At 44.5% G+C, this 24,668-nt stretch overlaps 1 protein-coding gene and 1 long non-coding RNA gene across 3 annotated transcripts in view; one reads left to right on the forward strand and one right to left on the reverse strand.

Annotated features, from left to right (window-relative positions):
- Nucleotides 1-1,578: 1,578 nt before the first annotated feature.
- Nucleotides 1,579-2,739, reverse strand: LOC146796243 (uncharacterized). Its single transcript, XR_014969909.1, has 3 exons — nucleotides 2,595-2,739; nucleotides 2,451-2,506; nucleotides 1,579-2,363 (listed from the first exon to the last, which is right to left on the reverse strand). It is a non-coding gene; the product is annotated as an uncharacterized LOC146796243 (long non-coding RNA).
- A 13,617-nt stretch (nucleotides 2,740-16,356) lies between these two features.
- The window catches only part of KIF9 (kinesin family member 9), a 567,914-nt gene continuing 559,602 nt past the window's right edge, over nucleotides 16,357-24,668 (forward strand). The window contains exon 1 of one of the 2 annotated variants that reach the window (XM_085630190.1): nucleotides 16,357-16,446. The gene's annotated coding sequence lies outside the window, so the exon portion shown is untranslated. The remainder of the gene's footprint in view (nucleotides 16,447-24,668) is intronic. The other variant, XM_085630191.1, reaches the window with a different exon arrangement.

The raw sequence follows: 24,668 nt of genomic DNA on the forward strand, positions 1-24,668 counted from the left end.
GTCTATGTGTGTCCCTTCTAAATTCTGCCCAATCTACGCTCACCAAATATTTTATTGCAAACTTGACAAAAAAGCGCGGCTCGGAAGTTTAAATGCATTCAGATACGAAGCGCACTGTGGTAACTACAAAGCGCCTAACATGTTTCCAAAGGTTGAGATCGCAAAACCACTGCACTTGTCATTAGCCAAACACGACAGAAAACGTTCAGTGAGGTCATTGTGTAAACGGAAATACATTAGAAGCTGCTTACCTTATAGCAATAGAGATCGTTTTGGTGGTACCGGATGACCCACGAAATGTCTTGAATGTCTGCTCTCCCAGTTTAGGGCAAGGAAAAGAGAAATAAAAGGGAGTTAATTCAAATGTCTTCTGAAATCTAGCCATCTATTTGAAAGGCAAATGCATTGTAAGTTGTATTTTAAGTAATAATTGTACGATTTCGGACAACAGAGCAAGTCTGCAATGCAATCCAGGGAAAAGTTTGTAATGCAGTGTGCGCCTCACTAAGTATGCAATACACGCGTACCGTAATGTGTATAGTAAGACTGGCAAACACCCAAAAACTGCAAAATAATGTGGTGTGCGTGCGTGCTCCTTATAAATCGTGTTAAATCTTTCCTAGCAAGTGATTCCTTTTCAAAAGATTGTAATCGCGGCTTTGAAACTTAAAGTCAGCAAGATACCAAACGATGGCGAGCCGGTACCGTAATATATATATAAATCGCGGCGAAAGGTAAAACATTAATGTAATGTGGTGTGTGTGCGTGTCCCTTCTAAATTCTGCCTAACATATGCTAGTAAATCTTTTTGTTGCAGCTTTTAAATAAAAGTGCGGCTTTGAAAATTTAAAGCCATAAAGACACGCAGCGAACTTTGCTAATAAATAAAGCGCATAACATGTTTGCAAAGGTTAACATTGGAAATTTACTGTACTTGTCATTAGCAATCCACGATAGAAAACGTTCGTTGAGTTTATTTTAAAAAGGGCAATACAATTGAAGTTGCTTACCTTTTTGCAATAGAGATAGTATACTCCGTACTGGATGACCCACGAAATGTCTAGAATGGCTGCTGTTCCAGTTCAGGTCGAGGAAAAGAGAAATGAAGTGTATTTAATATAAATGATCTCAAAAATGTAACCATCGATTCGAAAGCAAAAGGCATTCTAAGTTGTATTTTAACTAATAAATGTACGATCCCTGACAACAATAGCAAGTCTGAAATGTAAAGCATGGGAAAGTGTATTATGCAGAGAGCGCTTCACTAAGTATGCAATACACGGGAAACGCTAGCAAATCGGTACCGTAATGTATTTATTAATAGCAGCGAACACAAAAAGCATGCAAGGTAATGTGGTGTGTGTGCGTGGTCCTCACAAATTTCGTCAAATATTTATTAGCAAGTGTTTTTCTTTTTAAAATGTAAGTAATCGCGGCATTGACAATTAAAGGGAGCAAGATACCAAACGATGGCGAAGCGGTCCCGTAATGTATATAATAATCCCGGAAAAAGCATAAACATTAAGGTTATATGGGGTGCGTGCCCCTTCTAAATCCTGCCCAATATAAGTTAGTCAATTTCCCCGTTGCAGATAGTAAATAAAAGCGCGGTTTTGAAAATTTAAAGGCATCAAGATACTGAGCGGACTTTGCTAACAATAAAAGCGCCCAACATGTTGGCTAAGGTTAACATTGTAAAACACCAGCACTTTACATTAGCAAAACACGATACAAAACGTTCAATGCGTTTATTTACAAAACGGCAATACAAATAAAGTGGCTTACCTTTTCGCAATAGAGATAGTTTAGCTCGTACTGGATGACCTGGAAACAAGCAATGTTTTCGAATGGCTGCTCTTCGAGTTTAAGTACAGTCAAACCGGAGGAAAGGGGAGTTACTTTAAATGAATAACAATAGAGAAGTAACACTTGTTTACGAACAGCACGCGTGTGAAATCTTGTTGTTGTCTAGCCGTATGCTAATGTTTGGGTGGTGGTCTTCCTTGGATGAAATGAATGTCTGCCTGAGAGTGTGTGATATCGTTAGCGAGGAGGTGTGAATTCCTGGCGAATTGAATGTGAAAGCATGCATGAGACAGATAGCGATCCAGCAAAAGGAAACGCGGCTCCAACCTGTCTGACCGCGTTCAAAGTTTTTATCAAAGAGTATTCACCGCAAATGCGCTGTAAAGCTAAAACCTTCTTTACGAATACAAAACATTCTAAATACAGGCAAATTACGAAAATAAGTAAACAGACTTACCTTTAGATGCCTTACCTTAGACCCGCCAAAAGATTAATACCTACAGAGTAAAGCTCCTAAAGCACGATGCTGCCCGGGATAGTCAGGCCCGCGGAAGTCCCTGTAAAACCCCCCCAAAAAATGTGTAAGTGAAATACGAATCAGACAAGATGTCTTATTAAAGATCCGCAAACACCAGCATACATACCGGCTGAAGTAATCTTTGCATGACGCTTCCCAAGGACGGATCGGACCGGGGAATCCCTGTGAAAAAAAAAAGTAAAAATACAAGTGTTAGATAAGGGACAAACAAGATGCTTTACTACAGAGGCGGCAAACGCATTATACATACCCATGGAAAGCAGTGCAAGCACGTTGGTTCCCGGGAACGGGCCAGAGAGAGGCATACCTGGAAAACAAACCGAAAGTAATTTATTCCAATAACAACCTGAGGTAATGCCTACAATAGGTGAACAAACTTCAAGTGACCCGTTTATAACTGCGTAGCACCTACCATGCGATCTGCAAAAGACTGTCACTCTCCCCCAATAGCAGAATCTGTTAAAAAACGTGCCCTTATGATAACTCCCAAGCATTACAATCAAAGTAAACGCAATTTTACATCGAACATATTACGTTTCAAATAATTCAGCTTAGCTGTCTGTAGCTGCGTCCGCCTACCGTGAGATCTAGAAAAGAGTGCCACTCCCACCACATCAGATTCAACTCAAAAACGTGCCCCACCCTCACCGTACGCAAATATTGAATTGCACACAATACACGTGACTGTACTTCCGTTACAAATTCTGTATTCAAAAGAAATAAACCGTCTAACATACAACCTTAAAAAAGTGAACACATCCCCAAAATTTACAGCATCGATAACTCTCCAACATTCTAATTACCGTCAAAGTAATTTTAGAATGAACCTAAAAAGGAATAAAAGATTCGCACTTACCTGTCTGTAGCTGCGTCACTCCTACCGTCCGATCTAGAAAAGGATGACACACTTCCAAAAACAGCAGATTCATCACAAAAACGTGCCCCACCCTGACGTAATCACATATTGAAGAACACACAATACACGTGACAGTACTTTCGTTACAAAACCTGTATCACAAGCAACTAAACAGTGTAACACCGAACAATAAATAAGATAACCTTGTATTACAAATACATCATCAATAACTCAAACATTATAATCACATTAAAAATTCTTTTAAATAAAACATATCAAATATAAAAGATTCGCACTTACCTGTCTGTAGCTGCGTCACGCCTATCGTCCGATCGGAAAAAGGATGAGACACTCCCAAAACAGCAGATTCATCACAAAAACGTGCCCCACCCTGACGTACTCACATATTGACTCAAACACAATACACGTGACAGTACTTTCATTACAAAACCTGTATCACAAGCAACTAAACAGTCTAACACCCAGCAATAAATAAGATAACCTTGTATTACAAATACATCACCAATAACGCAAACATTATAATCACATTAAAAATACTTTCAAATCAAACATAATAGGTATAAAAGTTTCGCACTTACCTGTCTGTAGCTGCATCACGCCTACCGTCTGATCTAGAAAAGGATGACACACTCCCAAAACAGCAGATTCATCACAAAAACGTGCCCCACCCTGACGTACTCACATATTGAATCAAACACAATACACGTGACAGTACTTTCGTCACAAAACCTGTCTCACAATCAAATAAACGTTCTAACATTCAGCAATAAATACGAATAAACTTAGAATAAAAATACATCAGCAATAACTCACAAACATTCTAATCACAGTAAAAGTAATTTCCAAAAGAACATAACAGGCATAAAAGATTCGCACTTACCTGTCTGTAGCTGCGTCACGCCTACCGTCCGATCGGAAAAAGGATGAGACACTCCCAAAACAGCAGATTCATCACAAAAACGTGCCCCACCCTGACGTACTCACATATTGACTCAAACACAATACACGTGACAGTACTTTCGTTACAAAACCAGAATCACAAGCAACTAAACAGTCTAACACCCAGCAATAAATAAGATAACCTTGTATTACAAATACATCACCAATAACTCAAACATTATAATCACATTAAAAATACTTTCAAATCAAACATAATAGGTATAAAAGTTTCGCACTTACCTGTCTGTAGCTGCGTCACGCCTACCGTCCGATCTAGAAAAGGATGACACACTCCCAATACAGCAGATTCATCACAAAAACGTGCCCCACCCTGACGTACTCACATATTGAATAACACACAATACACGTGACAGTACTTTCGTCACTAAACCTGTCTCACAATCCACTTTGCAGTCTAACACCCAGCAATAAATAAGATAACCTTGTATTACAAATACATCACCAATAACTCAAACATTATAATTACATTTAAAATACTTTCAAATAAAACATAACAGGTATAAAAGATTCGCACTTACCTGTCTGTAGCTGCGTCACTCCTACCGTCCGATCTAGAAAAGGATGACACACTCCCAATACAGCAGATTCATCACAAAAACGTGCCCCACCCTGACGTACTCACATATTGAATAACACACAATACACGTGACAGTACTTTCGTCACTAAACCTGTCTCACAATCCACTTTGCAGTCTAACACCCAGCAATAAATAAGATAACCTTGTATTACAAATACATCACCAATAACTCAAACATTATAATTACATTTAAAATACTTTCAAATAAAACATAACAGGTATAAAAGATTCGCACTTACCTGTCTGTAGCTGCGTCACTCCTACCGTCCGATCGGAAAAAGGATGAGACACTCCCAAAACAGCAGATTCATCACAAAAACGTGCCCCACCCTGAAGTACTCACATATTGAATCAAACACAATACACGTGACAGTACTTTCGTCACTAAACCTGTATGACAATTAAATAAACAGTCTACTACCCAGCAATAAATACGAAAAACCTTTGAACCAAAATACATAATCAATCACAGAAACACTATAATCACATTATAAATAATTCAAAATAGAACATAACAGGTATAAAAGTTTCGCACTTACCTGTCTGTAGCTGTGTCACTCCTACCGTCCGATCTGGAAAAGGATGAGACACTCCCAAAACAGCAGATTCATCACAAAAACGTGCCCCACCCTGACGTACTCACATATTTTATAACACACAATACACATGACAGTACTGTCGTCACAAAACACCAGTATTACTATAAAATAAACAGACTAAAAATTAATCCTTGGTAATAAGACCTGTAACTTACCTTGATACGAGACTAAAAAACAGTAAACGTATACAAACCATTCACTTACCTGTTTGTAGCTCTCTTCCGCCCAATGTAGCATCTAAAACTCAAATTACAGCCAACAATTGCAGATTCACAAGAAACCGTGTGACGAAAAGAGACATAACAGACAAGTAGAAAACAATCCTCAGCATATTATTTTTACCTCCTAATTACTCGCCAAGTTCTACTTTAAACGTATAAAATATATACACTTACCTGTTTGTCGCTTCCTTCCACCTGCCGTCGCGCCGTGAAAACAATGAACAGTCAACATCTGCAGATTCGCAACAAACCCGGGCCCAACGTCCCTAAAAATACACAACCCTTTCGACACCCAAAAACCCTATTGCTATACTACAACAATCCATAACAAACAAAACTACTTAAAAACAAATCGTCTAACACTACACCCAAAAGCAATTAAATGAAAAGATGTAAATTTGCGTACTCTTACCTAATAGCCGAAGTGACGCCGCTGCACCGGACCGACCGTACAAAAATGGACACCTAACAAAGAATTAGATATTACGCATAGACATATTATATTTACCTACAAACAACTCTGAAAGTCCAACTTTAAACGTAGATACAAAATGCACTTACCTGTTTCTAGCTGCCTTCCGCCTTCCGTAGCATCGGGAAAACAATGAACAGTAAACATCCGCAGATTCACAACAAACAGCGGTCCAACCCCACCAAAAAGTTCCCCACACCTCCGACGCCAAAAACACCTATTGCTATCCTACTAAATCCATAACAAAGAAAACGACATAAAGATAAAACGTCTAACACTACACCAATAAGTTAATGAAGTGATGTAAAATGGCATACTTTTACCTATTCGTTGAAGTTACGCCGCTGCACCGGAACGACCCTACAAAAACAGACACATAACAAAGAATGAGATATAAATCATACCATCTTCTATTTACCTCCCACTAACTCTCAAAGTCTATCTCTAAACGTATATTAAAAATTCACTTACCTGTTTGTAGCTCTGTTCGCCTACCGTTGCATCGTGAAAACAATGAACAGTCAACATCCGCAGCTTCACAACAAACCCTGGCCCAACCCCACGAAAACGAGCCCACACTTGCGACGCCCAAAACCCCTATTGCTATACTACGAAATCCATAACAAAGAAAACGACATAAAGACAAATAATCTAACAGTACCCCAAAAACTATTTAAATAAAACGATGTAAAATTGCGTTCCCTTACCTAATAGCCGAAGTTACGCCACTGCACCGGCAAGACCCTACCAAAACAGACACATAACCAAGAATTAGATATCAGACATAACATAATCTATGTACCTCCCACTAACTCTCAAAGTGCAACTTTAAACGTAAAATACAAATGCACTTACCTGTTTCTAGCTGCCTTCCGCCTTCCGTAGCATCGGGAAAACAATGAACAGTAAACATCTGCAGATTCACAACAAACAGCGGTCCAACCCCACCAAAAAGTTCCCCACACTTCCGAGGCCAAAAACCCCTATTGCTATCCTACTAAATCCATAACAAAGAAAACGACATAAAGATAAAACGTCTAACACTACACCAATAAGTTAATGAAGTGATGTAAAATGGCATACTTTTACCTATTCGTTGAAGTTACGCCGCTGCACCGGAACGACCCTACAAAAACAGACACATAACAAAGAATGAGATATAAATCATAACATATTCTATTTACCTCCCACTAACTCTCAAAGGCTATCTCTAAACGTATATTAAAACTTTCTCTTACCTGTTTGTAGCTCTGTTCGCCTACCGTAGCATCGTGAAAACAATGAACAGTCAAAATCCGCAGATTCACAACAACCCCTGGCCCAACCCCACGAAAACCAGCCCACACTTGTGACGCCAAAAAGCCCTATTGCTATACTACTAAATACATAACAAATAAAACGACATGAAGATCAATCATCTAACAGTACCCCAAAAACTAATTTAATAAAACGATGTAAAATTGCCTACTCTTACCTAATAGCCGAAGTTACGCCGCTGCACCGGGAAGACCCTACCAAAACAGACACATAACCAAGAATTAGATATCAGACATAACATAATCTATGTACCTCCCACTAACTCTCAAAGTGCAACTTTAAACGTAAAATACAAATGCACTTACCTGTTTCTAGCTCTCTTCCGCCGACCGTTGCATCGTGAAAACAATGAACATTCAACATCCGCAGATTCACAACAAACCCTAGGCCAACCCCAGTCAAAATACACAACACTCCCGACGACAAAAAAGCCTATTGCTATCCAACCAATCCATAACAAACAAAACTACCTAAAGTTAAAACGTCTAACAGTACCCCCCAAAAATCGAGAAATGCACTGAAAAAAAATGGCGTACTCTTACCTAATCACCGAAGATACACCGCTACGACGCCACGACCCAGACCGCTGAAGCCCTGTAACTAAACAGAAAACAAAACAGAATTACTTCAAAAACTATAATATGCCTTACCTAAGTCCCGCAACCCCCACCATACTTACCAACTAAAGCGCTCCCTGCAGCCGCTGCACCGGTACAACACACACTGCTGAAGACCTGTAAGGAAACAGAAAAAAAAAACAGTTACTTACCACACATACAATATACATCACCTAAGTCCCGCAAACACCACCATACTTACCGAGGAAAGCGCTCCCTGCATCCGCTGCACCGGTACGCCCCACACATTAACCTCCCACTAACTGTCAAAGTCCAACTTTAAACATACAATACAAAATCACTTACCTGTTTCTACCTCTCTTCCGCCGACCGTTGCATCGTGAAAACAATGAACATTCAACATCCGCAGATTCACAACAAACCCTGGCCCAACCCCAGTAAAAATACACAACACTCCCGACGACAAAAAACCCTATTGCTATAGAACCAAATCCATAACAAACAAAACTAAAGTTAAAACGTCTAACAGTACCCCCCAAAAATTATAGAAATGAAATAAAAAAAGGTTGTACTCTTACCTAATCGGCCAAGATACACCACTGCAACGCCACGACCCAGACCGCTGAAGCCCTGTAAATAAACCCAAATAAAAATCTAATTACTTAAAATACATACAATATGCCTTCCCTAAGTCCCGCAACCCCCACCATACTTAACGCATAACGCGCTCCCTGCAGCCGCTGCACCGGAACGACCCACACTGATGAAGACCTGCAAGGAAACATAAAAAAAACACAGTTACTTACAACACATACAATATACCTTACCAAAGCCCCGCAAACACCACCATACTTACCGAGGAAAGCGCTCCCTGCAGCCGCTGCACCGGAACGACCCACACATTTACCTCCCACTAATTCTCAAAGTCCAAATGTAAACGTAAAATACAAATTCACTTACCTGTTTCTAGCTGTCTTCCGCCGAGCGTTGCATCGTGAAAACAAGAAAAATTCAACATCCGCAGATTCACAACAAACACTGGCCCAACCCCAGTAAAAATACACAACACTCCCGACGACAAAAAAGCCTATTGCTATACAACAAATCCATAACAAACAAAGCTAACTAAACTTAAAACGTCTAACAGTACCCCACAAAAATCTAGAAAAAAAATAAATAAACAATGGCTTACTCTTACCTAATCGCCCAAGATACACCACTGCAACGCCACGACCCACACTGCTGAAAACCTGTAAGGAAACATAAAAAAAACACAGTTACTTCATCATATACAATATACATTACCGAAGCCCCGCAAACACCACCATACTTACCGAGGAAAGCGCTCCCTGCAGCCGCTGCACCGGAACGACCCACACTGCTGAACACCTGTAAGGAAACATAAAAAAAACACAGTTACTTCATCATATACAATATACATTACCGAAGCCCCGCAAACACCACCATACTTACCGAGGAAAGCGCTCCCTGCAGCCGCTGCACCGGTACGCCCCACACTGCTGAAGACCTGTAAGGAAACATAAAAAAAACACAGTTACTTTCTCAAATACAATATACATTAACGAAGCCCCGCAAACCCCACCATACTTACCAAGGAAAGCGCTCCCTGCAGCCGCTGCCCCGGAACGACCCACACTGCTGAAGACCTGTAAGGAAACATTAAAAAAACACAGTTACTTCATCATATACAATATACATTACCGAAGCCCCGCAAACACCACCATACTTACCGAGGAAAGCGCTCCCTGCAGACGCTGCACCGGTACGCACCACACTGCTGAAGACCTGTAAGGAAACATAAAAAAAACACAGTTACTTCATCATATACAATATACATTACCGAAGCCCCGCAAACACCACCATACTTACCAACTAAAGCGCTCCCTGCAGCCGCTGCACCGGTACGCCCCACACTGCTGAAGACCTGTAAGGAAACATAAAAAAAACACAGTTACTTCATCATATACAATATACATTACCGAAGCCCCGCAAACACCACCATACTTACCAACTAAAGCGCTCCCTGCAGCCGCTGCACCGGTACGCCCCACACTGCTGAAGACCTGTAAGGAAACATAAAAAAAACACAGTTACTTCCTCAAATACAATATACATTACCGAAGCCCCGCAAACACCACCATACTTACCAACTAAAGCGCTCCCTGCAGCCGCTGCACCGGTACGCCCCACACTGCTGAAGACCTGTAAGGAAACATAAAAAAAAAACAATTACTTCAGCACATACAATATAAATTACCGAAGCCCCGCAAACACCACCATACTTACCGAGGAAAGCGCTCCCTGCAGCCGCTGCACCGGTACGACCCACACTGCTGAAGACCTGTAAGGAAACATAAAAAAAAAACACAGTTACTTCATCATATACAATATACATTACCGAAGCCCCGCAAACACCACCATACTTACCGAGGAAAGCGCTCCCTGCAGCCGCTGCACCGGTACGCACCACACTGCTGAAGACCTGTAAGGAAACATAAAAAAAACACAGTTACTTCATCATACATAAAAAAAAACAATTACTTCAGCACATACAATATAAATTACCGAAGCCCCGCAAACACCACCATACTTACCGAGGAAAGCGCTCCCTGCAGCCGCTGCACCGGTACGCCCCACACTGCTGAAGACCTGTAAGGAAACATAAAAAAAAAACAATTACTTCAGCACATACAATATAAATTACCGAAGCCCCGCAAACACCACCATACTTACCGAGGAAAGCGCTCCCTGCAGCCGCTGCACCGGTACGACCCACACTGCTGAAGACCTGTAAGGAAACATAAAAAAAAAACACAGTTACTTCATCATATACAATATACATTACCGAAGCCCCGCAAACACCACCATACTTACCGAGGAAAGCGCTCCCTGCAGCCGCTGCACCGGTACGCACCACACTGCTGAAGACCTGTAAGGAAACATAAAAAAAACACAGTTACTTCCTCAAATACAATATACATTACCGAAGCCCCGCAAACACCACCATACTTACCAACTAAAGCGCTCCCTGCAGCCGCTGCACCGGTACGCCCCACACTGCTGAAGACCTGTAAGGAAACATAAAAAAAAACCAATTACTTCAGCACATACAATATAAATTACCGAAGCCCCGCAAACACCACCATACTTACCGAGGAAAGCGCTCCCTGCAGCCGCTGCACCGGTACGACCCACACTGCTGAAGACCTGTAAGGAAACATAAAAAAAAAACACAGTTACTTCATCATATACAATATACATTACCGAAGCCCCGCAAACACCACCATACTTACCGAGGAAAGCGCTCCCTGCAGCCGCTGCACCGGTACGCACCACACTGCTGAAGACCTGTAAGGAAACATAAAAAAAACACAGTTACTTCATCATACATAAAAAAAAACAATTACTTCAGCACATACAATATAAATTACCGAAGCCCCGCAAACACCACCATACTTACCGAGGAAAGCGCTCCCTGCAGCCGCTGCACCGGTACGACCCACACTGCTGAAGACCTGTAAGGAAACATAAAAAAAACACAGTTACTTCATCATATACAATATACATTACCGAAGCCCCGCAAACCCCACCATACTTACCAACTAACGCGCTCACTGCAGCCGCTGCACCGGTACGCCCCACACTGCTGAAGACCTGTAAGGAAACATAAAAAAAAAACAGTTACTTCCTCACATACAATATACATTACCGAAGCCCCGCAAACACCACCATACTTACCGAGGAAAGCGCTCCCTACAGCCGCTGCACCGGAACGACCCACACTGCTGAAGACATGTAAGGAAACATAAACAAGCATTTACAATGCAATGGTCTCGGCATTGTTAAAGTTAGAGCTATTGGCATTGCTCATGACATTGTTTTTGTTTTTAAAACATTTAAAGAAACGGCATTGTTATTTACAATGTCAATAGCTTAATCTCTCTCAAATGCGAGACCTATTGCATTTGCACCCACACACAGAGCCACACACACAAAGCCACCCACACACACAGAGCCACCCACACACACAAAGCCACCCACACACACAGAGCCACCCACACACACAGAGCCACCTACACAGAGCTATTCACATAGAGCAACCCACACACAAATAGAGCCACCCACGCATAGAGCCACCTTAAAAAAAAAGCCAGCCACACACATACACACACACACACACATAGAGCCTCACACACACATAGAGCCACCCACAGAGCCGCAATGTGTGGCGCAAGCTGCCCTGGCACTTATATGTTTTTTACTTCTATATATATTTTTTTTCATAAATTAAGCACTGCAGTAACCACAAACTGTTCTGTCCTTGAGACTTTTCGCAAAAAACACGCCCCCCGATCCGAAAAGGACGGGGCATGATTGGAGTGACGGGACCTCTTCTCCAATGGCTGGCCAGCATTTACGAGGCCAGCCAATGGAGAACAGGGCAGAAGAGGGGCGGGTTCAAGCCCCTCTTCTCCCAAGTCATTAAATCTCCGGACTTACGGTCTGCCGACCGGATGGTCCCGAGACCTAAAAACGCGTCAGGACTGAAGACAGGAATGGAATTCCGGAGGAAGAAAACCTGAGTTTTCTACATAGATTCACACTGTACCAGGATTAGGGCAGAGCACGAGAGTCCAGACCTCTGGAGCCAATCCAGGGGGGAAATGTGCCAGCAGGTATGTCAGCAAGGGGTGAAAGCGAGGCTCCCAGGGGGTAAGGAGCAAATGGTGCCATTTACAGCCATCCCAGAATGATGTGTAGATGGGATTATGTGCAGCCTACAATTGGACAAGGGTGTCTGGCGTACTGAACATTCCACCCCACCCGTGTGCAGGTTGGGCATCAGTTCAAGCTGAACAGTATACAAATACATTCTGGACCAGTGGGTTCCTTTTCAGGGCCAACCAGAAGCCCAGTGGTCAGAAAAGGTGGTCTCCAACACAAAGGAACATTTGGGACTACAGCACCTTCGCTAGGAGAGGACAAGAAAACAGATCGTACAGGAAATCAGCAATGTGCCACCTTTGGGGTGTGGGGGGCAGCATGACGGAGGAAGATTCCACGTGACACATCACCAGGTGCAAAACTAGCCCAATATGGTAGAAAGCACACATGTAGAGACGATTTGATCAACCCCAATAAGGAGTGCATGGAAACAGTATGCGCTAGGGGGCAGCCTCCTGTCTTAGCAGAGTAAGACGTGAGCCCGTCTTAGATCGAGGTCCAGGGTCCGAAATCAGACACGTATATGGAGCTTGGGGAACCCATATTCCGGGCCAACAACAAAAACCCCATGGGGAAGTGCGCCTCCCAGCTGTGGTGAGATTACTTCAAATACAGGTTAACTGCCACAGACATGCAATGGATGCCATGAGGGGGTTCTGCAGAGCTGCAACCGGTGGGAGTCACGTTCGTGTTTAGCGATGGCCCAGGCAAGGGCTTTATCAGAGGATTATGTCCAGCAGTTTCCGGTCCAAACCCCGTAAACCCAAAAATGTTTAAATGAAACCAAAGCCCCAACCTACGAGCTTTTGTACATGACCCAGACACTAAAGCTGCAACTTCCGCTGAAGTCTAGGGTGGCAGTGATCCGTCTTCAAAGCTAAATGCTTAGTCATTGGTTAATAAAGAAGGACACGATTTAGGTTAGCCAAACGCTTTATTTAGAGGTATTCTGTATAATACATTTTATATGTTAATGCCGATAGCAAGGATTATTCCCAAAAGGCTGCAATGCGTGTTAAAGTGTGAGCAACTCAATCTCTCAGAACATTGGACATAAATATGTATGCAAGTGTAGTGTAGAAGTTCCCAAATAAAACCCTTCCTTACTGGCAATTTACCATATAGAGGTGCTCAAGGCTAGATTTGCTGGTGTGGTTTATAAATGGGCATTATGTTAGTCTATTAATCAAATGCTGTCCAAGTATCAAATGTGATCAGCATGGACAAAGGTAGTCTGGATTTCTTACGTCGCCAATAATTAGACCACTCAACTAGTGGCATCAAGAGAATTATTTCCGCTTAAGAATACCATAGCTCTACATAGCGTTTCCCGTTCCTATGTCATACCTTTACGCATAGGAGGTACCTACCAGTTATTATAGAGCCCATCCTCTAACACATCGAAGTATAAATCGTCGGTAACGGGCCAGTAAAAATAAAAAGGATTGCAATCACATTAAGCTGCAATGTGCAACTGCCTCTGGTTTTTCCCAGCCGTCCACATGTTACTCTTACAGGTAATCTGTAAAAACGGAAACAAAGTACGTCCTCAGTACACTTTCTTAGCGAAACAGTACTTTAACAAACTGCTGAAAACACGAGCATGCTGCAGAAGCGTGCAAACATGGCCCAATGCCCCCCACAATTCAAGTAGGCTCGATCCTGCGAGAAAGTGCATCACATCTTTCCAGTCACGTACATTATGAATACCACTTGTCCAAGACACCCCCCCCACCCCCCAAGAGACAAGCGGGCCTTCAACTTTGAAATATCGCTTTAACGCGAACGTTACTCGAAGCCCACAGCAGGTAGATTTCTTCAAAGCATTTAACCCCGGCATAAGTCTCGCAGCCATGAGAAAGCAATGGCTAGTATGCACAAAAATTGTGCTCTGTGGATCTTCCCAACAGCCATCGTTTCAATCAACCTCAGTTTTGCAAAATGAACAAGCAACGGACGAAGGGGGAGCGGACGAGCACACGACCAAGGCAGCGTCCTTTTCGGATTCGGGGGCGTGTTTTGCAAATGTCTCCTCCTTGAGACTTTTCGCAAAAAACACGCCCCCCGATCCGAAAAGGACGGGGCATGATTGGAGTGACGGGACCTCTTCTCCAATGGCTGGCCAGCATTTACGAGGCCAGCCAATGGAGAACAGGGCAGAAGAGGGGCGGGTTCAAGCCCCTCTTCTCCCAAGTCATTAAATCTCCGGACTTCCGGTCTGCCGACCGGATGGTCCCGAGACCTAAAAAAACACAGTTACTAACAAAAGCTACTATATACATTATCGAAGCCCCGCAAACCCCACCATACTTACCGACTAAAGCGCTCCCTGCAGCCGCTGCACCGGAACGACCCACACTACTGAAGACCTGTAAGGAAACATAAAAAAAAAACAGTTACTTACAACACATACGCAAACACCACCATACTTACCGAGGAAAGCGCTCCCTGCAGCCGCTGCACCGGAACGACCCACACTGCTGGAAACCTGTAACAAAACAAAGGTCAAACAGTTAGTTCCCAAACATAAAGGATGCCTTTACCAACCCACCCCCCCAAAAAAAGATCACTTACCACACAGCTCCAGGAATGCTTCGCCTCACAGCAACCAACACAAAATGACCTTCCAAACAGGGAAAACCAAAAAAAAAAAACACGCCCATCAGCTGCAAAAGGGGTGAAAAAGGGGACGACCGGCACGATTGAGACTTCTCGGTAAAACCACGCCCCCCGATCCGAAAAGGACGGGGCATAATCGGAGTGACTGGACCTCTTCTCCAGTGGCTGGCCAGCATTTAAGAGGCCAGCCAATGGAGAACAGGAGAGAAGAGGGGCGGGTGCAAGCCCCTCTTCTCAAAGTCATTAAATCTCGCGAGCGAGACTGCGCAAGCGCAGCCTTCGCTAGCCGAGACCTAAAAAGGGTCTTTCTAAACTATCACTTCCTGTGCAAATTCTTAAATTATCTAAAGGATCGGTGTTTCTTGGTTACAAAGGTTGGTGGAGTAAAAGAATGCTAATCAAGTTAACTCCACATCAAGCAAGTGAAATCTTCAGATTCAAGGTTTTATCGAGTGCTTTGGATTACTTCATCATTTATTGAACATTTTGTCCACATTTCACCCCCCCATAAGGAATTTTTAAATGCAGTTTACAACCCATTAGGTAATGCAGAACAGATTTACTATTATAGTTGCTCTTGTGGCCAATTTCTGTGGGGTAGACATTTTAGAGAATGCGCTAACCTGATTGTTAGACACCGCCTTTCGCCAGTTCCCAACCCTTTGCACACAATTTACGGAATACCGAGGAATTATTTTCAATTACCTACAATTGCCTACTTCAAGAGAGCTTTTTTTTTTCAATGCGCAGTTACGGTTATTACATTTTTTTAAAAAAATGTCTACATTGCTTATTAATCTGGAGTGATTAATGATCTTGAGTCATTCACTAAACAGTTTTTTGTCAATTAGGAATAAGCCTCAGTTGTGGTGGGTCCCTAGCGGAATTTCCCGGTAACTTTTCACATCGACGCAACTCTGAACTGGCAAACCGCGTAGTCTTTCTTTTGTTTCCTTGATTACTAATTTTCCACTTCCGGATTCCAAATCAGCAGCGAATAGCGATCCTGTTTCCACTATGCTGACTGTTGCTATGGTGACATTGTATACAAACCTGGCAGCAGCCGGCTGCCCGAGAAGGAGGGTGGGAAGGCTAGAGGGCGGCTGTCATATCTAAGGCAGGTGTTGCCAGGCAAGTAAGTGCAGTATAATGATATTTTCATTTTACCCTGAGTTACTGGGTTGATCAGGAGTGCTTGTGCGTCGCATGTAATTAAACTAGACTATGCCGGACCTGAGCCAAAACAAATCACACATGTAAAAATAAAAGCAATGGACATTCTTTTTTTCAAATAGTACTAACGCACCATTAACATGGTAAACAGATTTAACCGAGAGCTCCGCACTCTGCAAATACAGTTATTGTTACACATTTTTGTTATACATTACGAGGCAGCAAAGGTTGACGACTATACAAATTAAATGCGCGTAATTGTAAATTCTTTCTGCAGCTGTGCCCTCAGATACGATGTTAAACGTATGTCTTATCTGTTTGTTTTCCACTGAGGGTCACGTCAGCTGTTTAATCGTGGATTCCCATTTAATGGCATTAAAGTGAATTGCGAGTGGTCTATTTCAGAAGAGTCATACTAGTTTCGAAAGACGGCGACCCTATGAAACATACGTGGAGGCACTGCAGTTTCTTTTTTAGGAGGACTGGATGATTTAAAAAGAGGGTGGCACACTCCGAATAATCCGAGTTGACAGGCATGGCGTTGCATCCATGTATCTCTGCATCTCTATGTGATCCATATTACTTTTGCTGCACTTACTATCATTAATAACAATATTCGCAAACACCAAAATCAGACCGATAACTAAAGAAGAGGTTATTATCATGAAGTGATGTCTATCGATGCAAGCGCCAGTAAACGCCAGCGGTTGCCAAATTACTCATTTATAGCACTCTCCAAAAATAATACATAATATCAAAAATAATGCATATAATAGACTTTCCGTCAGAAAGAATAAGCAGTGTATTAAATACAAAAGACACACAAATGATGGACGAAATGCAGAGCAAATCAAAACATCCACCACCAGTCAACAGATGTGGGTTAAATCCATCTTTCTTTTGCACACCATGCCACCCCAGTTTAGACACAGCCATATGCAAATCAGTCTTGATCCTGTGCCTCATGGTAACAGTCCAGCCCAAACCGCCATGCCAGGTCCTCCCTGGACTGGAAATAAGATCCTAGGATCTGTTTCAGGATTTCACCCCTCATCAGCCAGGCCTGCTTGAATCCAGTGGTACAGTGAGCCCGGGACCCACGTCTGGGCATACCCGGCGCACTTAGGGCGAGATAGCACAAGACACACAAATGATGGACGGAATGCAGAACAAATCAAAACATTCACCCCCAGTCAACAGATCTGTGTGAAATCCATTGTTCTTTTGCTCACCATGCCACCCCAGTTTAAACCTGGCCATATGCAAATCAGTCTTGATCCTGTGCCTCATGGGAACAGTCCAGCCCAAACTGCCAAGCCAGGTCCTCCCTGGACCGGAAACAAGCATTCTAGGACCAGTTTCGGGGTTTCACCCCTCATCAGCCAGGCCTGCTTGAATCTAGCCCAGGACCGACGTCTAGGTATACCCGGCGCACTTAGTGTGAGAAAGCAAAAGGCACATGTTAGTACTGGGGGTCTCTAGTTGGCTGACGTAGGTACCTTTGACCAAATAGGGACCCTTGCTTCTAAGTCAGGGACAGGGGATTACACTACTGGATAACCCCTGCTCACCCATTTGGTAGCTTGGCACGAGCAGACAGTGTGTTAAGCATTTGTGAACACATACAGTAATACAGTGAAAACACGACAGATGGACACCACACAGGTTTTATAAAAATAAGTATTCTTTATATAGACTTAACATAAGACCACAAACGACAAAAATCCACAATACTGTACTCAAAATTGACTTAAAGATGGTAGAATTAACTTAGTTCAAGTGATGGTAAATGCGATAAAGTTCTCACAAAAGTACCTGGATGCGTAACCCAAAATAAACAAAAGGCTTGCAGCGTTGGAGATGCGTTGGTTCCTTGCTTCGGGGGAGACGATGCGTCGCGCCTCAATGCTTGCGCAGAGTAGGGGATGCGTCTTGATCCTTACCAGAAAGGAGGTGATGCATAGATTCTCGTACTGCGGCCCGGTTGCGATGCGGCAAGACAGTGCCTTGAAGTGATGCGACAATCCTGTGCGATGCGATAAGATGGCGCCCTTGATGCGATGATGTTGAGAAGATGCGTGCACGGCCTGGCAGCCTTGCGGCGACTCTGTACTTCAGAGCCGCGACAGGCCCTGCGACATGCTTCGCCGGTGATGCGACGCGACCCTCACGGTGGCGACACGCTTCTCCGGGATGCGACAGCAGACAACTGTGGTGAAGCCACGCTCCTGGGGAGATGCGGCACGCTTCTCCGGCGATGCAACAACTACAACTGCGTCGGCGACACGCTTCTTCTTGTTGCGTCGCACTTCCAGCTCCCAGCGACACGCAGGCTTCTGCAGATAGAATTCCCAGCAAGGAAATTCAGAGGGGAGCTGGTGGTGAAGTCTTTTGTCCCTGAGACTTTAGCAGGAGGCAAGCACAAGTTCAAGCCCTTGGAGTAATATTCTGCAAGATCATGAAAGTCCTTTGAAAGTTCCTTCTCCTCTCTTTGGCACTGAAGACACCACTGTAGGCCTACCCAGCAGCACAGCACACTGGCAGGGGGGCAGTACAACTCCTACAGCTTCCTTTGGTTCTTCTCCTTGGCAGAGGTTCGGCTTGTTGTTCCAGAAGTGATCTAACGTCTTGGGGTCTGGGTCCCCATATTTATACTACTTTTCTCTTTGTTCTCTGAAGGCAGAGAGGCCTTTGCCTAGTCCAAACCAGTTCTGGTCAGTCCTGGAGCACTTTGTTGACAAGACTCCTTCTTTGCTTTCACAGTGTAGGCCAGGGACATCAGACACACCACAGGAGGTGGAGCCAGCATTGTGGAGGGAAGGCACAGCCCTATTCAGGTCCCAGGTGCAGCTCCTCCCACCCATCTACAAGCAGATCTCTCTATTCAGCCCTGTGCTGACTCACCCTGTCTCCTGGAATCCCCCAGGCCCTGTCACTCACAGAGCCAGACACACAATACACAACCTAGCAGAGGCAGGCTTGGACAGTTACGCAAGAAAATACCTACTTTCTAAAAGTGGTATTTTCAAACACAGAATGTTAAAACCAACTTCACTAAAAGGTGTATTTTATCATTCTGAGTTCAGGCATACTAAACTCGAATTTCTACCTAGTTCCCTGAGTCAGGTTATAAGATGTAATAATCACACTGTCCATTCTGGCATAGGGGGAACAGGTAGCCTTGCAATAGTGAAAAACGAAAATGGCTGTAATTCACTGTTAGGACATGCCACACACACCAGGGCATGTCCTACCTTATACTTACAATGCACCCTGCCCTTGGGCCTACCATAGGGGTGTCTGATATGAAGAAAAAGGAAGGTTTAGGGACTGGCAAGTGGGTGCACTTGGCCAGTCAATATGGCAGTCAGAGACTGCACACAGGCTCTGCAGTGGCAGGCCTGAGACACACTTTACTAGCTGCTTCTGTGGATGGCACAACCAGTGCTGCAAGCCCACCAGCAGCATTTGACTTACAAGCCCTGGGCACACATGGTGCACTGTACTAGGGTCTGACAGGTAAATCAAATAACCCACTCATGGAGTCACTAATCAATACATCAATTTAACATAGGGAGCACTTGTACTGTGGCACTGAATAGCAGTGGCACAGTGCCCAAAGCATCTAAACCAGCAAAAAATATCAAAAACAGAGGAGGCAATCAGAAAAAAATGGAAGGGAGACTCACGCCAATGGTACCAGGTCTAACAGCACACAAATGATGGACGGAATGAAGAACAAATCAGAACATTCCCCTACAGTCAACGGATCTGGGATAAATCCATCGTTCTTTTGCTCACTATGCATATAGCTGGGTCTGAACTGGGGTGGCGAAGTGAAGAACGATGATGGATTCAACCCAGATCTGTGACTGGGGGTGAGTGTCTGAAAGGTTTCAGCGCTCTGTCCATCATCTCTTTGTGTTTGCTTTGGTCATCCTAAATTGGCAGGGTATGCCCAGACATGGGTCCCTTGCTCACTTTGCCACTGGATTCAAGCACCTGGCTGATGAGGGCTGTTAGCCTGAAACCTGTCCCAGGATGTTTGTTTCCAGTCCAGGGAGGACCTGGCTTGACAGTTCGGGCTGGACTCTTACCATGAGGCATATAGCTGGGTCTGAAAAGGGGTGGCAAGGTGAGCTAAAGAACGATGATGGATTCAACCCAGCTCTGTTACTTTTTGGGGAGTGTCTGAATAGTTTCAGCGCACCTTCCATCCTCTCCATGTGTTTGCTTTGTTCGTCCTAACTTGCAAGGTATGCCCAGAAGTGGGTCCTTTGCTCACCTTACCACAGAATTCAAGCTAGCCTGGCTAATGAGGGGTGTTACCTCTAAACCAGTCCCACGATGCTTGTTTCCGTTCCAGGGAAGACCTGCCTTGGCATTTAGGGGCGGGACTGTTCCTATGAGGCTCAGGGTCAAGACTGATTTGCATTTAGCTGGATCTAAACTGGGGTGGCGAAGTGAGCTAAGGAACGGTGATGGATTTAACCCAGATCTGTGACTGGGGGTGAGTGTCTGAATAGTTTCAGTGCTCCGTTAATCATCTCCTTCCGTTTGCTTTGTTTGCCCTAAGTTGGCAGGGTATGCCCAGACGAGGGTCCCTTGCTCACTTTGCCACAGGAATCAAGCTAGCCTGGCTAATATGGGGTGTTTCCCCAAACTGGTCCTAGGATGCTTGTTTTCTGTCCAGGGAAGACTTGGCTTGGTAGTTCAGGCTGGACTGTTTCCATGAGGCACAAGGTCAAGACTGATTTGCATATAGCTGGGTCTGAACTGGGGTGGCGAAGTGAGCTAAAGGACGATGATGGATTGAACCCAGATATGTGACTGGGGTTGAGTGTTTGAAAAGTTTCAGTGCTCCATTCATCCTCTCCTTGTTTTTGCTTTGTTCGCCGTAAGTTGGCAAGGTATGCCCAGACATGCCCCCCTTGCTCACCTTGCCACTGGATTCAAGCTAGCCTGGCTAATGAGGGGTATTACTCCGAAACTGGTTCCAGGATTCTTGTTTCTGGTCAAGGTTAGTCCTTGCTTGACAGTTCGGGCTGGTCTATTCCCATGAGGCACAGTGTCAAGACTGATTTGCATAAAGCTGGGTCTAAACTGGTGTTGCGAAGTGAGCTAAAGAACAATGTAGGATTCAACCCAGATCTGTGGCTACGGGTGAGTCTCTGAAAAGTTTCAGCGCTCCATCCATCATCTCCTTGTGTTTGCATGGTTCGCTCTAAGTTGGCAGGGTATGCCCAGAAGTGGGTCCCTTGCTCACTTTAACGCTGGATTCAAGCTAGCCTGGCTGATGAGGGGTGTTATCCCGAAACCAGTCCCAGGATGCTTGTTTCCAGTTCAGGGAAGACCTGACTTGGCAGTTCGGGCTGGACTGTTCACATGAAGCACAGGGTCAAGACTGATTTGCACATAGTTGGGTCTGAACTGGGATGATGTAGTGAGCTAAAGAACGATGATGGGTTCAACCCAGATCTGTGACTTGGGATGAGTGTCTGAAAAGTTTCAGCACTCCGTCCATCATCTTCTTGTGTTAGCTTTGTTCGCCCTAAGTTGGCAGGGTATGCCCAGATGTGGGTCCCTTGCTCACTTTGCCACTGCATTCAATGTAGCCTGGCTGATAAGGGGTGTTACCCCGAAACAAGTCCCAGGATGCTTGTTTCCGGTCCAGGGAAGACCTGGCTTGGCATGTTCCCATGAGGCACAGGTTCAAGGGTGATTTGCATATAGCTGGATCTGAACTGGGGTGGCAAAGTGAGCTAAAGAACAATAATGGATTCAACCCAGATCTGTGACTGGGAGTGAGTATCTGAAACACTTCAGCCCTCTGTCCATCATCTCCTTGTGTTTCCTTTGTTCGCCCTCAGTTGGAAGGGTATGCCCAGACATGGGTCCCTTGCTCACTTTGCCACTGGATTCAAGCTAGCCTGGCTGAAGAGGGGTGTTACCCCAAAACCGGTCCCAGGATGCTTGTTTCTGGTCCAGGGGTGACCTGGCTTGGCAGTTCGGGCTGTACTGTTCCCATGAGGCACAGGGTCAAGAGTGATTTTCATATAGCTGGGTCTGAACTGGCGTGACGAAGTGAGCTGAAGAACGATGATGGATTCAACCCAGATCTATGAGTGGGGGTGAGTGTCTGAAACATTTCAGCGCTCCGTCTATCATCTCCTTGTGTTTACTGTGTATTAAATACAGCCAATAAGGTCCTAATTCAAAACTATCCAAGTATATATTGCTGCAGAACTCTGATACCCTTTTATGCTCCCATGCTTATGATACAGTATTAACTCTGTTTAGCAATCTGTAATTAATAATGCGGCCCGTGAAAAGCTGGCCTGGTTTATGATGTCCACTAATGTAAATGGGCACCTTGCACCAGTCCAGACAACTCGTATAGTGATTTAAGAGGCCTTAGACAACATTAGAAAGCTCTCTAAGTGGTAGCTGTGGAGAGCAACCTTCAGGCTTAGTCCAGAAGAAATGTAAAGCAGATTGTTTTACCAGAATGCAATCTTATAGTATAGATTAAATGAAAAAGAACCACACCAAGTATTTATAAAAATAGGTATTATTTATATAATACTATCTAGTACGTTCCAATATCTCCTACACGGAGATAATCACAATGCACCCAATACTTTAGCAAAGAAACACAGTAAATAGCACAAAATACACAGTGGCCCCAGGGGGGACCAAACCATGTACTAAGAAAGTGATATAAGAACTACAACATGAGTCAAGACAGTGTCGAGAGGATGTAGAAGTGCTGGGACCCCAAGAAACCATCTGAGGTGAGTAGATAGGGATCCCACGGAGAGCATGTTCAGTGTGGAAACATGACTCCGTGCTCCGTACAAGCCTATGTGCAAGTCGCGGTTGGATTTTTAAAGATTAAGGACCCTTCCCAGTGGACCCCGAAGAAACCCCTTGGAAGTCAGAAGGTTGGAGAGCCACCCCACCCATGGATACTCTAGTACCCACGTTACCTACACCAGGGAAGCCAGGTGCATAAATGTGAAGTGGTGTCGGAAACCGCTGTCGAACCCAATGGAGGACTTCAGGAATGTGCCGCTGCTGGAAGAAAAGAAAGTGTTCGTGAGAATCCAAAGGTAGATTTGTGAAGAGGAGTACCTAACAGCAGAGGGGACAGAGCCTATGCCACTCATTAGTGACCAGGAGACTTGGAAGACGAATGCCCTCCGATGTTGGGTTCTTCAGGGAAGATGACAATAACTATGACTCTGCAGCTGTGAGGACCAGGCGACGCTGAGGAGGACCAGGAGTCGGGTACGAGCTGTTCCACAAAGGATGTTGAGTGCTGAGGGGTCGGTGTCTGGCGGGAGCACCAACAAACCTTGGCAAAGGCATGCCACGCAGGAATCAAAGAAGGAGCAACGTCGTGACCAGCAAGGTCCTGGGGACTCACCAAAGGCAAGGGAGTCAGGGCAGGCCCCAAGCAATCAGGGGAGCCTAAAAGAAACAAGTGTGACCCTCAAGTGGACACACAGGCCAGAGGCACTGGAGTTGCGAGAGGACCTCAAGCAGCTCACCAAAAGATTAAGGCCATGATGCACACGATGTGGTGTGTCTAAAGATTCCGGTCATTGGTGATGCTCGAGGTTGGAACTACTTGGAGCCTGAGGATCTTCTTGCAAAGAAGCCATCAAGCTTCTGCAACTGCAAGTTGGATGCGGTGCACAGGGGTTTGGTTATTGCAGCCCTCACAAGGGATACTGGCCTAAAAAACTGAGTGAGAGGGCAGGGCAGGCCTCGGGAGCCCGGGAAAACCACCACCTGTGTTGCAGAACCCATGGAGTCCGGAGGAGCTCAGGATCTGCAGACCGGTCGACTTAGTTGTGGTGCCTGCAAATGCAGGGGAGTGACTCCTTCACTCCAAGGGGGATTACTTCAGGTGTCTTTGATGCTTCACAGGCCTTGGAAGGTTATTGTGTGATGCACAGGCCTAGACAATGCAGCAGACTGGAAGGGAGACAAACTCAGGCACAAACAAAGTCCAGGGAAGTCCAGTGTGCCCAGATGGCAGAAGTACAGTGGTGTCCGATCTGAATCTTATTCCACAACGAATCTAGGAACACCCAAGTAAGCCCTTAAGTACCCTGCGGAAAGGGTTGGCAAGATTCAGGGGACCCTCCCAGGGGAGGGTCTGGATGGGGGGGGTTA

This window comes from Triturus cristatus, chromosome 10, assembly GCF_964204655.1.
Source record: "Triturus cristatus chromosome 10, aTriCri1.1, whole genome shotgun sequence".
NCBI lineage: Eukaryota > Metazoa > Chordata > Amphibia > Caudata > Salamandridae > Triturus > Triturus cristatus.